General features: G+C 47.4%; 1 pseudogene; it reads right to left on the bottom strand.

Moving 5' to 3' along the window:
* Window positions 1-875: 875 nt before the first annotated feature.
* Window positions 876-12,694, bottom strand: LOC142855367 (SH2B adapter protein 1-like; annotated as a pseudogene).
* Window positions 12,695-13,873: the final 1,179 nt, after the last annotated feature.

Raw genomic sequence — 13,873 nt, 5'->3', positions numbered from 1 at the left:
GCGCAAACTGGCAGGATACATCTCAGTTCTGAGATGCAGCATGTTCTCAGTACAGCCCAGGCATTCACCTACATTCCCACAGTACAATCACTAAGTCAGAAAATTTACACCACCATCTTTAGACACCATCCAAACTGTACCCCAAACTCATTTTATAGTAAAAACATTCAACTGAGAGTCAGGGGTCCTGTTAGTTTGTTATGCTCCTTTAGTCTGGATTGATACAGTTTTAATGTAAGTAAGAGGGAAAGTCAAATCACAGAATGTGCCTGGCTGTCTAGGGCTGAGCGATTGAACGGTGCAAACAGAGCCAGAGCCTCAGGCATGAGCCGACTAGAGCTGCCTCTAGGGTGTCTATGGCGGTGCAAGGAGTCACCAAGGACCTGGATCAACGTTCCAAGTAGTGCTTTTCACACAGCACTAGACAGCTTTAGCAGAAGCACTGTGGAGATCATAGTGATGTCGTGTGGCTAAATGGAACACACAGGCACAGCTACTGGGAAATGGATCTCACCCACTAACAGTTTTGGTATTCTGTGCTCTCCTCTTCCTCTTACTCCTTCTGTCTTTGACAGTGTCTTGCCATGTAGTTCAAGATGGTCTCCAAGTGCATACCTGGTGCTCAGGGAGGCCAGAGGAAGGCATCAGATCCTCTGAGACAAGAGGTGCAGACTATGGTGAGCTGACATGGGGTGGTAAAAATTGCTCTATGGGTTCCTGGTCCTCTGGAATAGCAGTTAGTGCAACTCTGTCTAGTGAGTTGATCAATGTCAGGCAAACTTGATTCTTGGTTCACTGCAGGAGGATCAGGAAGACATGCTGATCTCAGGAACCAGTCTTGGGGAAGGCGAAGGAGAGATACCACACAAAGCAATTCAAGCCCGGATGAGGGGTGATTTGGGGCTGGCGGGGAACAGCAGTGATCCCTTCAAGTTGATCTTCAGGTTTCGGAGGACACTGTGGGGCAGATGAAGTGGAGTGGGTGACAACCATGAAGAGCATGGAGATGCTGGCGGTACTAAAAGCTGCTGCCACGCCTTGTGGTAGGTGGTGGAGGTCAAGCCTGGTGGGGCAGAGAAAGGTCATGCTGTGATCATCTTCTACACTTAGGAAAGACCCCAGCAGTTGCCTGGCCCTTCCTGGTCTCAGTTCCTTCTCAAACTCAGGAGATGGGACCCGACAAGCGGTTACGTCACTCATAGAAACATCCTTTCCCGGGATGGCTCAGCAAATTTCTCTGGTGCCACACTCCTTTTGAAAAAAATTGCTGTAAGCACAAACTACCTGCAGGGATTAATGCCTACCAATAACAGCTAATTACTCTGGGAAGCTGTGAAACTGTTCAGGAAATAGCCAGTGACGTGAGCAGTCACTATGTAGGGCCGTCTAGCATTTCCATAGAGCTGGAACCGTGGCGTGAGAGATTGAGTTTGTGCCCAGCACAAACCCGTTTGTTTGTTGTGCTGTGCTCTGTTGCACGTGCTGTCTGAGGACACCACAACAATGTGGGGGCCCTCCAACTAGCACATGGCGTGGTGATGATTCTTGTGCAAGCTGCTCCCGAAGAGCCAATCGGTGGGAAGCAAAGCTGCTGGAGAAGATCTCAGCTCACAAAGCTGGGTCAAGACCCAAAGTCTTGTCAAGCGAGGCTGTCACTGGACTTGCTGTTGCTCTCCGCCTGATGCTTCACAAACAATGTCTCTTTCCATCGTGACGTCAAAACTAGAAATGTTTCCAACGAGAAGCCCAGTTTGATGAACCCTCGGCACTGGGAAATGCTACCAGCTGCCTCATACACGAAGGTGTTGGGTGAACAGGGGACTCAGCATGGATTTAGGGACCCTGAACCTCCTGTAGGGTATAAGGAGACAAATAATATTCAAGTCATTGGAGCACACACTGCACACTGACATGTGTTAGGGATCTGAACAAAGATGGTGTGAGTCAGTACAGCATTAACAGGAAGGACCGGATTTCTCTCTGCAGCTGAGGTTACTTCCTAGTTCCGGTTGTAACTCTTGGGGATGGACCTCATTTGGTTCAATCCCCCACTGATTGTGGGTTCAGGTTTAGGAAAGTTCTGTTTGGCTTTATTTTACAAGTTCTTCAAGGTACACACACTGAAGGGCTCCCTGGAAAAATCTTGGCAAACAAAGCACATGGCTATCTAAGGCCTTTACAAACACCGGCTTGACATACTTCCTGGTCCCTGGCTCACCCCTGGGCAACAGACCTGACCAGAGGACTCCACATCTGTGACCCCACACAGGAAAGTGAAACCGTCTGGGGCATGTGAAGGCAGAGTACCGGTGGAGCAGAAAGGATGCACCAACTAGACATCTACGTGCACTGGCTGAGCATGTGGGCAACTTGTAGCCAGTGTGGGAGAGGGGACGTAATGGGAGCCCACGAACCGGTGGGAGCTGAGCGGCCTGCTGGGCTCTGTGCTGCGCATGCTCCACACACTCTAGTTGTATTCACGCAAGGAGGCTGAAAATGAAACTTTCATCCGTTTTGTGGAGAAGGAAGCCACGAACCTTAATGAAAGTAAGTTGCCAGGTTCCAGCACTGGGTGAGCCATGAAGCTGGGTTCTTCATTCAGGAGCACCATTCCCATCAAGAGTTTTGACCAGACTGTTCAGTATCAACAGCCACAAGACTTAGGCTATGGAAACAGAGAACCTGAAGACCGGGAGGTCTTAAACTAGATAAGCGAAATCACCACTGTGGTAACCATTGATAAGACCAGACCCTTTAACTGCCTTTAAATAAACCTGTCTCACAACCCCTGTGTTTCGCAAAGGTGCGGCATGCCACGGGGTGGCGGTGTTGCATGAATGCTGCTGTTGCTAACTGAGAATTCCAGGCTGTCAGTAAGGATGCTATCATCAAACGTTTAGAAGAAAACAATATTTCCTGGAGTTTATTTCTCCTTATCACTTAAAAAAATGTGTAGCCCAGGCTGGCCTCAAACTCATGATCCTCCCGCCTCAGATTTCTCCTTAACACACCTCCTAAAATAGCCCTGGAAACTGCCACAGCTTGTTGCCCCCGCAGACAGCATCTCCTTTCGTGTTTCCACCGCTGACCCCGACCTTTTGTTTCGTCTATGGACAGGGCCTCTCGTGGTCCTTTATCCTGTGCTGGGGAATTCGGAACTGTGGCCTGTGCAGGGCAGGGACCTAGCTGGCACTGGCTGGAGAGACCAAAAAGGTTGCTGCTCTTACCCCCTCTGCTTTTCCTTCCCTTCTCTGGAGAAACTGCACCAGAAACAGGCTATCCAGTTGCTTCCCTGAGGGATCAAATCAATTCTACATAGGAACAACTCTGTGTTAGTCACCTGTTTTTTTTGTTTTGTTTTTGAGACAGGGTTTCTTTGTGTAGATCTGGCTGTTCTGGAACTAACTATGGTAGACCTAGCTGGCCTCGAAGTCATAGAGATTCACTTGCCTCTGCGTCCTTAGTGCTTGGATTGAAGGCACGCACCACCGCTGCCTATCCTTTTCTTTATTGCCACAAACACCCAAAACGATCGACTTATGGACAGGAAGGTTTGTTTTGGCTTAGTTTCAGAGGCTCTACACTGTGTGATCAACTAGCCATACTACTCTGGGTGCCAGGGGGTGATACGTCACAGCGGAGGACATTACACTGTTTTCCTCAAGATGGCTAGGAAGTGAAGGGAGAGACAGAAGGCTCTGGGCTTCCGCTGTCTCCTTGAAGGGCACACCTATATAATCACCTATTAACACCAAGCTGGAACCAAAGCCTCCAACACATTGTTTTGGGAGAATTGTCTGGATCCAAACTAAGGCGTCTCCCTCTTTTGCAGCTGGACTTCACTGCTCTCTATCCCTCACCTTCCAGCTTTCTGGGGAAGCAGGGTACCAGCTCTGAGGTTCTCTACTGAATCTGAATGCCACAGGCTTTTTCTCCTCCCGTTCTCCAGGGACTAAGACACTTAGGTCTTAACCCCGTGAAGCTGATGAAAATCTACTGTGAAGTCAAGTATCTCCTCTCAGTTATTAAAGTCTGCCCCCAATGGATACCCAGAGCAGCTACAATGCTTTGAAATCTCACTGTCCTCTTTGTGCACAGCCTGAGCAAGGCGACCTAGGAGGCTGAGGTGGGTAAGAACATTCAGTTGCAGCTTAACCTTGTTTCCTTCCGTCTCTTTATCACTATCTGGTTGCCCTGCCATTCTTGAGGAAATGAGGCCAAAAATCTCCAGAGGACAGAGGAGAAAATACAGTACTTCCTACTTTCAGAACACGGCTTCCCTTTATTGGCACCAGAGGAGCAGTGGGAATAAAGATACCAAGGGAGCAGGGCCTGTCATGGCCCTGCCTGATGCACCCTCTGCTGGCTGAACAGCTAGCTATGCATCCCGAGGTTCGGAAGTTTGTACAGAGCCATCTAGCAATTAGCTTCATCTAAACTACCTGGGGCCGCAGCGAGGCGCAAAGCCAAGGCAGACTTCCCTTTGTTGAGGCAGCTGAATATGAGGCACCGGAAGCCGTTTATCATCTCGTGTTTCTGCTGCTCCCTGGTTCTTTAGCCCCAGAGAAGTGGCTGAGGGGCTTGCTTAGTCAAACTAAACTGAGACACGGCAGAGTCCAGCTCATCAGAACCCTTGCATGTGAGTACTGAGCCCAGACCTGGGAAAAATTCAGCAACGCTGTGTCCCCCATTATGGAACCCGAAGAACAGCTCCCTTGGGCACCTCGTGTGGAGCCGTGGCTATGATCTAAATAGGACTGGATGGTTCAGGGCCTCAGCCACACACTCAGTATCAGCAGCACCTCCTATTTCAGAAGCAGCCTGTGGGCAGGGAGCGCATATGGAGAGGGAAAGCAGCCAGTCTTCAAAAAAGTACTCAGGGACCTATCTAGGCCGTGGCTAATTTTGTAACAGTAATAGTGAAAGCTTATTGAATGACTAATATACGCTGGGCACTCTAGGGGAGGTCTGAATTATAAGGCAGGAATTTTAGCACATTTTAGCACAATTTTTTGAAAATACTTATTTAAATGAAATGATTTTATTGGCGGGAAAAGGCATCATACGATGAAGCCAGTGGCAGAGCTGGAGTTTGAACCTGGGTTGTGGCACTGAGGACTCAGCTCTCCAACTCAGACCTCTTTTCAATCAGGCTCCACTAGAGAACTTCAGAGCGTGCTAACGCAACCCTCTGGAATGAAACTCTTGAGGTCAAAATGATGGAGTTAAGAACAAGACTATCTGTTTCCAGGACGATCATGACATTCTGGACAGGCTTCAAGTTAAACAGGCAGAACTAACAGAATCCGTTTCGGAGCGGGGCTTGGCGGAAAGGCAGGGCTGGTGAGCTGGACCAGGGAGCACTTTCCTATGCTCCGCCAAGCGGGACATGTGCATGTCCGAAGGATTTGCATGGCCATTCTGCAAATGTCCGCACTGTACGAGAGCTGTTCCCACAGGCAGCGCGCACCTCTGGCTACGCAGGCTAAGGAGAAGATGAGGACAGAGCTAGAGCCGAAAACTCCTTTCCTGAGAGCTCTCTGCCCCACTTTTAAGTCACATGGTAGCACTGGCCTAGGGCAGAGGCTGAACCACCTTGCCCTGCCACCGCTGCCCACCTTCTTCCAAAGGCCACAGTGTGGTTCACAACCAGTGTGCTCTGCCTGTGAACAACTGAAGATTCCTGTGGACCCAGAGTGATGTTAAGATTCAGGCCGGAAGCAGCACACAACAGCTGTTTCCAAAAGCTTGGGCCAAAGATGGTCACGGCAGTTTAGAATTTCCCTCCTAAGTGAGTCTGAAATGAAAACTTCCAGTTGATAACCAAAGTCACTTTTCTATGAAAGAGACAGGCATCTCCTTATAGTTTAGAAAAGTGACAGACTCAGGGAAAGCTGACCTACCTGTCACTCCAGATACACCTAGGCCTGATATAGCAGAGAAGAGACCAGGGTCCAACACAATCGAAATGTACAGGTAGGTGATTTTCTTCCCTTGGCTTCCTCTACTCCAGAGCTCACCTACTGCCCCTCCCTGCCTCTGTCTCATTATATTCACTGGCTCCTCTATCCACAACCATAACCTGAACTGCCCAAGCATCAAGCTTCAGATGGCTTCTTTCTTTATATTACAGACTTCTGCAGGTGGCCACGATGCATGCTCACAGCTATAGGCCTGTCATGCCAAAGCCAAACTTGAGCCCAGACTCCTCTTTTTAAGTCTCACAGCACACACCTGGGCAGGTACTTGCTGGGATATTCCACAAGTATCTCATACACAAGCACCAACCACTTCCTACAACCTGGGGCTACTTCCTCATCCTCCGTTCCCACCAAATCTAGACCAAGGGCAGCAGTCTCAGGTTCCTTCACCCCATCTGCTAATGCCCACCTGCACGAAGGGCCTTTGATCCCTCCTCCTGAATCTTTTCATCCCCAACCCCACTGTGTTCGTTCTTCTAAAAGCCTGTAAACAGGCATGCCACCTAAAATGTAAATGGTTCCCAATATTGTCTCGACACTTTCCCCCAAATAATCCCTCCCGTGGGGTAATCTCACCACATTTTTAGGGATAACTGATACATACTGGCATATCTGAATGGGCTGTTGGCAGCTGCTATATGTTCTGATTGGTTAGTGGCTATGTCATGTAGTTTCTCAACCTTCCTAATGCTGTGATGCTTTAATACAGTCCCTTATGTGTGGTAACCCCAACCATAAAATTATTATCATTGCTACTATGTAATTGTAATTTTACTACTGTTAAGATTCTTAACGTAAATACCCATGTTTCCCAATGGTCTCATGATGTCTGATTCCCCTCTGTATGCTGTGATTACCATTAATGAAGAAAGTAACTGCTTTGGACCTATAGCAGGGCAGAACTTAGTTATGCAAAAAAAAAAAACTAAACTGAATGCTGGGAGAAAGAAGTGTGGAGTCAGAGAGAAGCCATGGATCTGCTTCCAGAGACAGATGTGCTGAAACTTTGCTGGTAAGCCACAACCCTGTGGTAATGCACAGATTAATGGAGATGGATTAAATTAAGATATATGAGATAACCAACAAGAAGCTAGACCTAATGGGCCAAGCAGTGATTTAAATAATATGGTTTCTGTGTGATTATTTTGGGGCTGAGCAGCCAGGAACCAACAAGCAGCTCCTCACAACAAATTGGTGCCCAATGTGGGAACAACTAAAATCTACTTAAAACCTGAGAGGGCTTGGAAAGGAATTCTAGATACTAAAATGCAGGTGACATGCTTGCGGCTCCTTTAAAAAAGGTCTTCCTGATTCAGTGGTAGGAGAAATAAAAAGCCCTGTGTGGGTTTCAAATGGAGGCGGCTTGTGTGAACTCTTGTTCTTTCAGAAAGCTGAACACTTAAATGGCATTTGTGGACCAAGGTGCTTGTGTGCCCACTCTGCGTCAGGAGCAAAGTAGCTGAGACCATGCCCATGGCTCAGCACTCCCCACCTGGGCATGCAGCAAAATCAGGTCTACTAGGTGTGTACAAGCAGGAGACCATGGAATATTCCTGCAACCAAATACAGAGATATTTACTGCACATTGCATTACCTGGTAGATTTAGCTTTTGCTAAGATAAAAAAGGGTTTGTGTGTTGCACGCTCCTTCTCAGAGTTAAAGTGGTGAGCAAGGCTCCTACCTGGATTCTCCTTGTTGTTGTTGTTATCTTAGTTGTAGGAGACACTTAAGCAGAAATATTAGAGCCACCACCACCCCTCCCATAAGGCACCATGCAACAAGTGTAGAGAAATCTAGCAGGCATTGTATGTGATCCCATACTTGGCCAAAGAATGTGGTAGACAAATCCAATGACCCGACTAGTGTCTAGCCAAGTTGTCTAAGTTTTAATTAAATTTACAGCTGGGCAGGGGTAAACCAGGTAAAAGCTTGTGCAAATTTTGAGGGGACAAATGAAATTGCTGATGGAGGAGCCAATCCTGTTCCAGCAAAGGCGAGGACACTGTCATAGTCATAATTAGGTGGTCTACTCTGTGGTTGCCTGTTGCTAGCATTCTTGGCAGCCCATATGCAATCTGATAAGAGATATGTGCTAGAGGTGTCCTCTGGACTGTAATAGGTCTTGAATAGTTTGCATGGATTTGGAGATGGAATCCTTTGGGACTTTAATTTTGCAAAAAATAATTAGTATTTTGCATGCTTGTATGCTATCTGAGAAAATATTTATGGGTTCTGATTAAGTCATTTCCAATACCTTAAGGACCACCAATAACTCCCCTCATTGTACTGATCCAGGATTTGTTTGGGTATAGGCCTTTTTCTAATGGTTAACTCCCATTATTATTAACCCCAAATTAGTTTTATTGACATCTGTAAAGGCAATAGTAGCCTAGGGGATAGCATTTCTTGATGGTATGGCATGATTTTTATCTTTAATTTTAAAAGGAGAGGGCAGAAAGAAGTTGTCTGTCCTGAGGGAAATGATTATCCAGTGTGCTCATACTGGACCTAGCAATCACTTTAAAACAGACTTCCTCTCTAAGTGGTTTGCTGTTTTTCCTGGCTTTGCTTACAACAATGTCTCAGCAGTCTGTATCTATAACTGTAATCCTGGGTCAGGGAGTACACCAAGTACCACGAGTAGTTGCTGACTGGCCTGAAGGGCAGCAAACAGCTTCTTTTCATAGTCTGTCCTGGAAAACTGACTGAGCAACAGAAACTTCCTGCTGTCACCTTGGTCCTGGAAGAGGACCTAAACGTGTTCTACAATGCTCTCAAGCTAGGTCACAAAGACACCAAAATCTCTATTAAGGTTGGTTCTACTGCTGTTCAAGTAACATCAGCAGAGAGAACTAAAGTATTGGGGCAATCCATCTTTTTAAATGACATCTGCTATGCTTCTGAAATCAAAGAAATCTGCCTAATGGATGAGAACGAGTTCACCTTAATGATTGCAAACCAAGGCACACCGCCTACCTTCATGTACCAAACGTGTGAAGCCATTGTCCAGTCTATTATTTATATCAGAACCCACTGGGAGCCTCTACAGTCTTGTGCCCAATGATAGCCTTTTTTGGCATTTAAGGAATTAGGTCTTTGGGTGAGACCTAGGACAACCCCTACCTAAGTGACCAGACTGTTCACATCCCCAGGAAGTATGGTCTGGTGGGGCAGAATTATCATCCTTGACAAGTTTGGCATTGGCCACGGCATTGATGGAAGCCATAAGGGTGGAAATGGGCCTGTTCTGTGTGTCAATATCATGGGTGACCAAGGCCCACTTATGACTATTCTCATTTCTACCAGGTACCATGGCATTATGGGTGATGGTGCTGAGCCCCTCCCAGGTTAGTTGTTTAATAAGGATATCCTTGGTAGGGCCAGATGGGACACACTTTTCTTTTTCTTTTGTTCTTTCTTTTTTAAAACTTTACTTAAGGGAACTTTAATTTTTTTTTAATACTCAAAACAAGAAGTTCCAAGAATTCTAAAGCATACTGTGCTCAAGTTCCTGGTAACTGAGAGTATCTTTGACATTGTTTGCATAAAAGAATTGAGAGCTGTTTCAGAATGCCTTAGCTGATATCTACTTGTTTCACAAACAGACCACACAAATATTGACAGGACTCAGACTAATTGGGCAACCACACCCACAGACTAAAATCATGTCCTGAACTGCAATCAATGGATTCTGTTCTTGTGGAACATTTGTACACTGTGTGAAGATATATCACCATGCTTGGTTTAATAAAAAGCTGAATGGCCAATAAGTAGGTAGGAGGAATAAATTGGATTTCTGGGGAGAAAAAGGAAGAAGAGGAGGAATCTAGGTGCAAGGAATACCAGGAGACATGGAGAGGAAACAGGAGGTACAAGATTGAAGAAAGGTAATGCCATGTGATAGAATGTAGATTAACAGAAATGGGTTAATCTAAGTAATAAGAGCTAGTTAGGAACAAGCTATAGGCCTAGCTTTCATAATTAATTAATAAATCCATGTGTCATTATTTGAGGACTAACAGTCCCGATGAGGAAGAACTACTTGCTAATTCTGTCATATGCTTCATTTTTTTCTGTATACAGAGAACAGGGGATGTGCTTTTCAACAGCATTGGTGACACAGGTTGAAAATTCAGAAAATGGTTCCACAGCCTGCTGGACAAGATTGCAGAAATAGCCTACACTGTCCTGGGGGCATACAAAGTTCGAGGGCTGTTGTAGGAGAAGCTGCTTATTTGTTCCCAGCTGCTCAGACCCGAAATAACTACACAGAAACTATATTATTTGCAATACTGTTTGGTCAATAGCTTAAGTGTATTTCTGGCTAACTCATATCTTAAATTAATCCATTTCTATTAGTTTATATTTTACCATGAGGCTCATGGCCTACCAGCAAGGCTCCAGCTGACAACTCGCATCTTTCCCCTCTGGTGGCTACACGGCATCTCTAAACTCTGCCTTCCTTCTCCCAGTATTCAGTTTAGTTTTCCCCACCTAGCTCTACTCTTTTTCCCAATCACAGGCCAAGACAGTTTCTTTATTAACTAATGGTATTCACAGAATATAGGGGGGAATTCCACATCAGAGGGCCTTAAAGGTTAGGTCAGACACTTGTTGGAAATAGGCCTGTAGGCCAATCATGGATTTTGAGACAGGATCAGGGTATTGTCCTTGGCCAGTAATCATGTTGAGGGTAATATTAAGTCCAAATTGCAAATTTTTATGGGCTTGGGTCTCTGCTGCATTATTCTAAGCAGAGTGCCATTGGAGAAAAACTGAGGGGTCAAGGACTGCCTTGAACATGGAGTACCAATCATAATGGGTTTGAAGCTGCATGGCCCATTGTCTGAGTATTTGCTCAAAATAGGGAGAATCAGGGTAGCATTGATAGCCCTTGCACATGCCCACATGGCTCCCAGCCCTGCTGCCACTGGGAGGGCACATAGCCAACAAGGACAATATCACTGGAGCCTCCAGACTCCAGAGCATCCAGAAGTGCTCAAGCATATCAAAAATGGACTGGAACCACAGATGTTGGACCTCGCATAGACCCTACTCATTCAGTGACAAATGCAGGTGTTTGGCCTTGTCCTGGAAGTAGAAAGTGAGGACATATTCACTACATGTCTCACTGTGATGTACCAGGAAGACACCATGGGAGCCAGTGCCTCCTTCCAGCACTAACTAGGCAACCTTAAATTGAGAGAGTATGCCATGGAACCAAGGATATCCTGAGAGGGGCTGATCTCCCTCAGCACCCTCTGAATCCCCTTGGAACAGGAATGACCCTGTGGCTGCTTCTGGAGTATCCAGGGGAGGGTAGGGATTCAGAGGGGATAAATTGTCCCTGTAAGGGCCCCTCCTCAATGGGAAAATGAGGAGGCAATTTCAGAGGAAGCCATTGAGTCAAGGAGGTAGCAATGGAGGCAGAACTAGGGGAGAAGGATGCTGATGGCTGGTCAGAAAGGCTCCCATAAGCCGCAGGAGCCAAGTGGTCCCAGATCCTGACTGGGCAGGGCAGCTCCAGGCTGTCTGCATTATCCTTTGTGTAGAAGGAGGTCCCAGGGAACAGGGTAAGGGTCATGGGATAGGGGCTGATAGCAGGGAAGAGTCCTGGGCTTAGGAACTCCTGGATGTCAGACACCCAGATCACATGAAGTGCATCAGTTGTCTCCAGAATGTACTCTGAAGGGCCTTCTACCTGAACCACAAACGTGTTCTCCCTGTCGGCATCTCTAGGGCCGTGGCTGTGCAGACATCAGTGAGAGTAGAACAGGGGATGCTGAGTTGGGACTGGGATGCCTTGGGTAGTACAAAAAACTCAAAGCAACTGCCTCTTCCTCCTCCTTCTCCTCCACTTTGGAGGAGTAGGTGACACTTCTGCCACTGAGGCTGCCCTCCTCCCCCTGAGGTCAGCCCAGCCACCCCTCCTTCACAACCCACTCCTTCTGGGTCAGGGACAGCTTCTTCAGCCCCCATAAAACTGAGCAGCTCTTCTCTCTGTACCATTTTTGCTCCGTCTTTCAAGGTTCCCCTCCATGACTCAGTCTCAGCCTCTCAAAGTGGTGAGTCCATGTCTCCCCAGGGGATGTGCCATCACAAGCCTGTCTCCTACCAAGTGTCCCAGCACCACCTAGGACTGAAGGACCTGATGTGGCCTCCAGAGGCCCAGTTGGGGAGGAAGAGTCAATGGCCCCTCGCCACTACAAGCTGCCACATACAGAACTTCTGACTGAGCAACCCACTGAACGGAGGGAAAAGTGTTTCTTCATCTTTGAGGACATTATAGAGGAGGAAGAGACTGAGGAAGGAAGGGGGCCAGCTAGGTCCTCAGAAGATAGAGATGAGCCCAACACCGCCAGGGGCCCACCCACACTGCAGTTGTCAAGGGACAAGTCATGTGGTGGTTCAGTCTCCACACCAGGGTTCAATGGGGCCAAGATAGGTAGGGAGAGTGAGCCGGAGGCCTGGGCCACCTCAGTTTTGAAGTGCTGCAGGAATAGCTCATCAAAACAGCCAGAAAAGGCAACTTCTGTTCCAGGCTCTGCATATTATGGGCACAGACCAGGTAGAGGCGAAAATGGCAGGCAAGAACCAGGACAGAGGCCCTCACATAAGACTCACAGAACTTTTGCCAACTATGGGGAGGGGGTGGTGGCAGTGCTGGCAGAGAAGGGAAGGTCCCATCCTCCAGGGAAGGGACACCATTCATGATGGGCCCCAGGAGGAGCCTGTGAGGAGGTGCAGCAGAGAAGAAAGCAGCCTAAGGCCTTTAATAGGTGCTCACACAACCAGATTAGTTGACAAGAGAGACTAAAAGAGGAAGTTCAACAGTTTATATGCCGAAGAGCGGTCGGGACTCCCCATAAAGCCAGAGAGCCTTCAGACAACCCCGGAGAATGACCTCTGGCAAAAGTCATCAGTTGTCCTCAGGCTCTGAGGGAGTCCCTGTGAGGATAAGGACAGAAGGGAAAGCAATGTTCCCGGACCCAGTGTGCTGCTTATAGTGAGGGACTTCTGCAGTTTGTTAGGCCACGGCCTTATGCTCACACAATGTCTCCTGGCACAAAGGATCAATTGGACGGTCCTTTATGGGTTCTACCTCCTGGGTGGTCAGCCCTTATGTGAAGGTACCAGGATGAACCAAGTCACAATGGAGAGTTCCTAACCAGGAAGACAAATGGGAAAGAAAAGAAAATGGAAGAGAGGAAAGAAAGTCCCAACTCACTAAGGGCTTAGAAAATGACAATAGGGATCAGAAAGTCACCAAAAACAGCCAAAGTGGGTGAACTCAAGACACTGGCAGAGACGGGACAGGGACAGCAGTGGGGGCAGCAAACAAAAAAGAAAAATGCCCAAAAGAGGTTAAGGAGGACCCAAAAAGCGAGCTAAAGGAGAAGGCGTTTTCACACTGGGCGCCAGGAGTAGTTTCTTGCGGGCTCGTTGCTGCTGCCTGTTGTGTGATCTCCATTTCCCAGGAAGAGTGGGGAGGGGAGCGGGTGAGAAGATGTAGCGACAGCGACACAGACTCCAAGAGATTCCAATGTAAAAGTTCTTTATTGTAGAAGGGTCGGGAGTTTTATGGGGTTAGGGAAATTAAGCTGCCACAGGAAGCAGGAACATTTTTGGTTGGTGCTTTTGAAACTGGCGGCTGCTGCTGGCGTTTTGTGATTGGCTAGGAGTGCGTGTCATTAGTTACTGTGCTTTTGATTCTCTGACAGGTTGCTTTGGCCAATTTTGTTTAATAATTGGGAGTGTGCTTACATTATTGCCCTACCTCAGAGGTGCACGTAGAGGACCCCCTGGACCTGGAGATACAGTGGTTCTAAGTGGCCTGGTGAGGATGTATGAAATGAACTTGGGGCCTCTGCAAGAGCAGCGCTCACTGCTA

The sequence above is a fragment of the Microtus pennsylvanicus genome, chromosome 8 (assembly GCF_037038515.1).
Source record: "Microtus pennsylvanicus isolate mMicPen1 chromosome 8, mMicPen1.hap1, whole genome shotgun sequence".
NCBI lineage: Eukaryota > Metazoa > Chordata > Mammalia > Rodentia > Cricetidae > Microtus > Microtus pennsylvanicus.
This window is presented reverse-complemented; position numbering and strand designations above follow the sequence as displayed.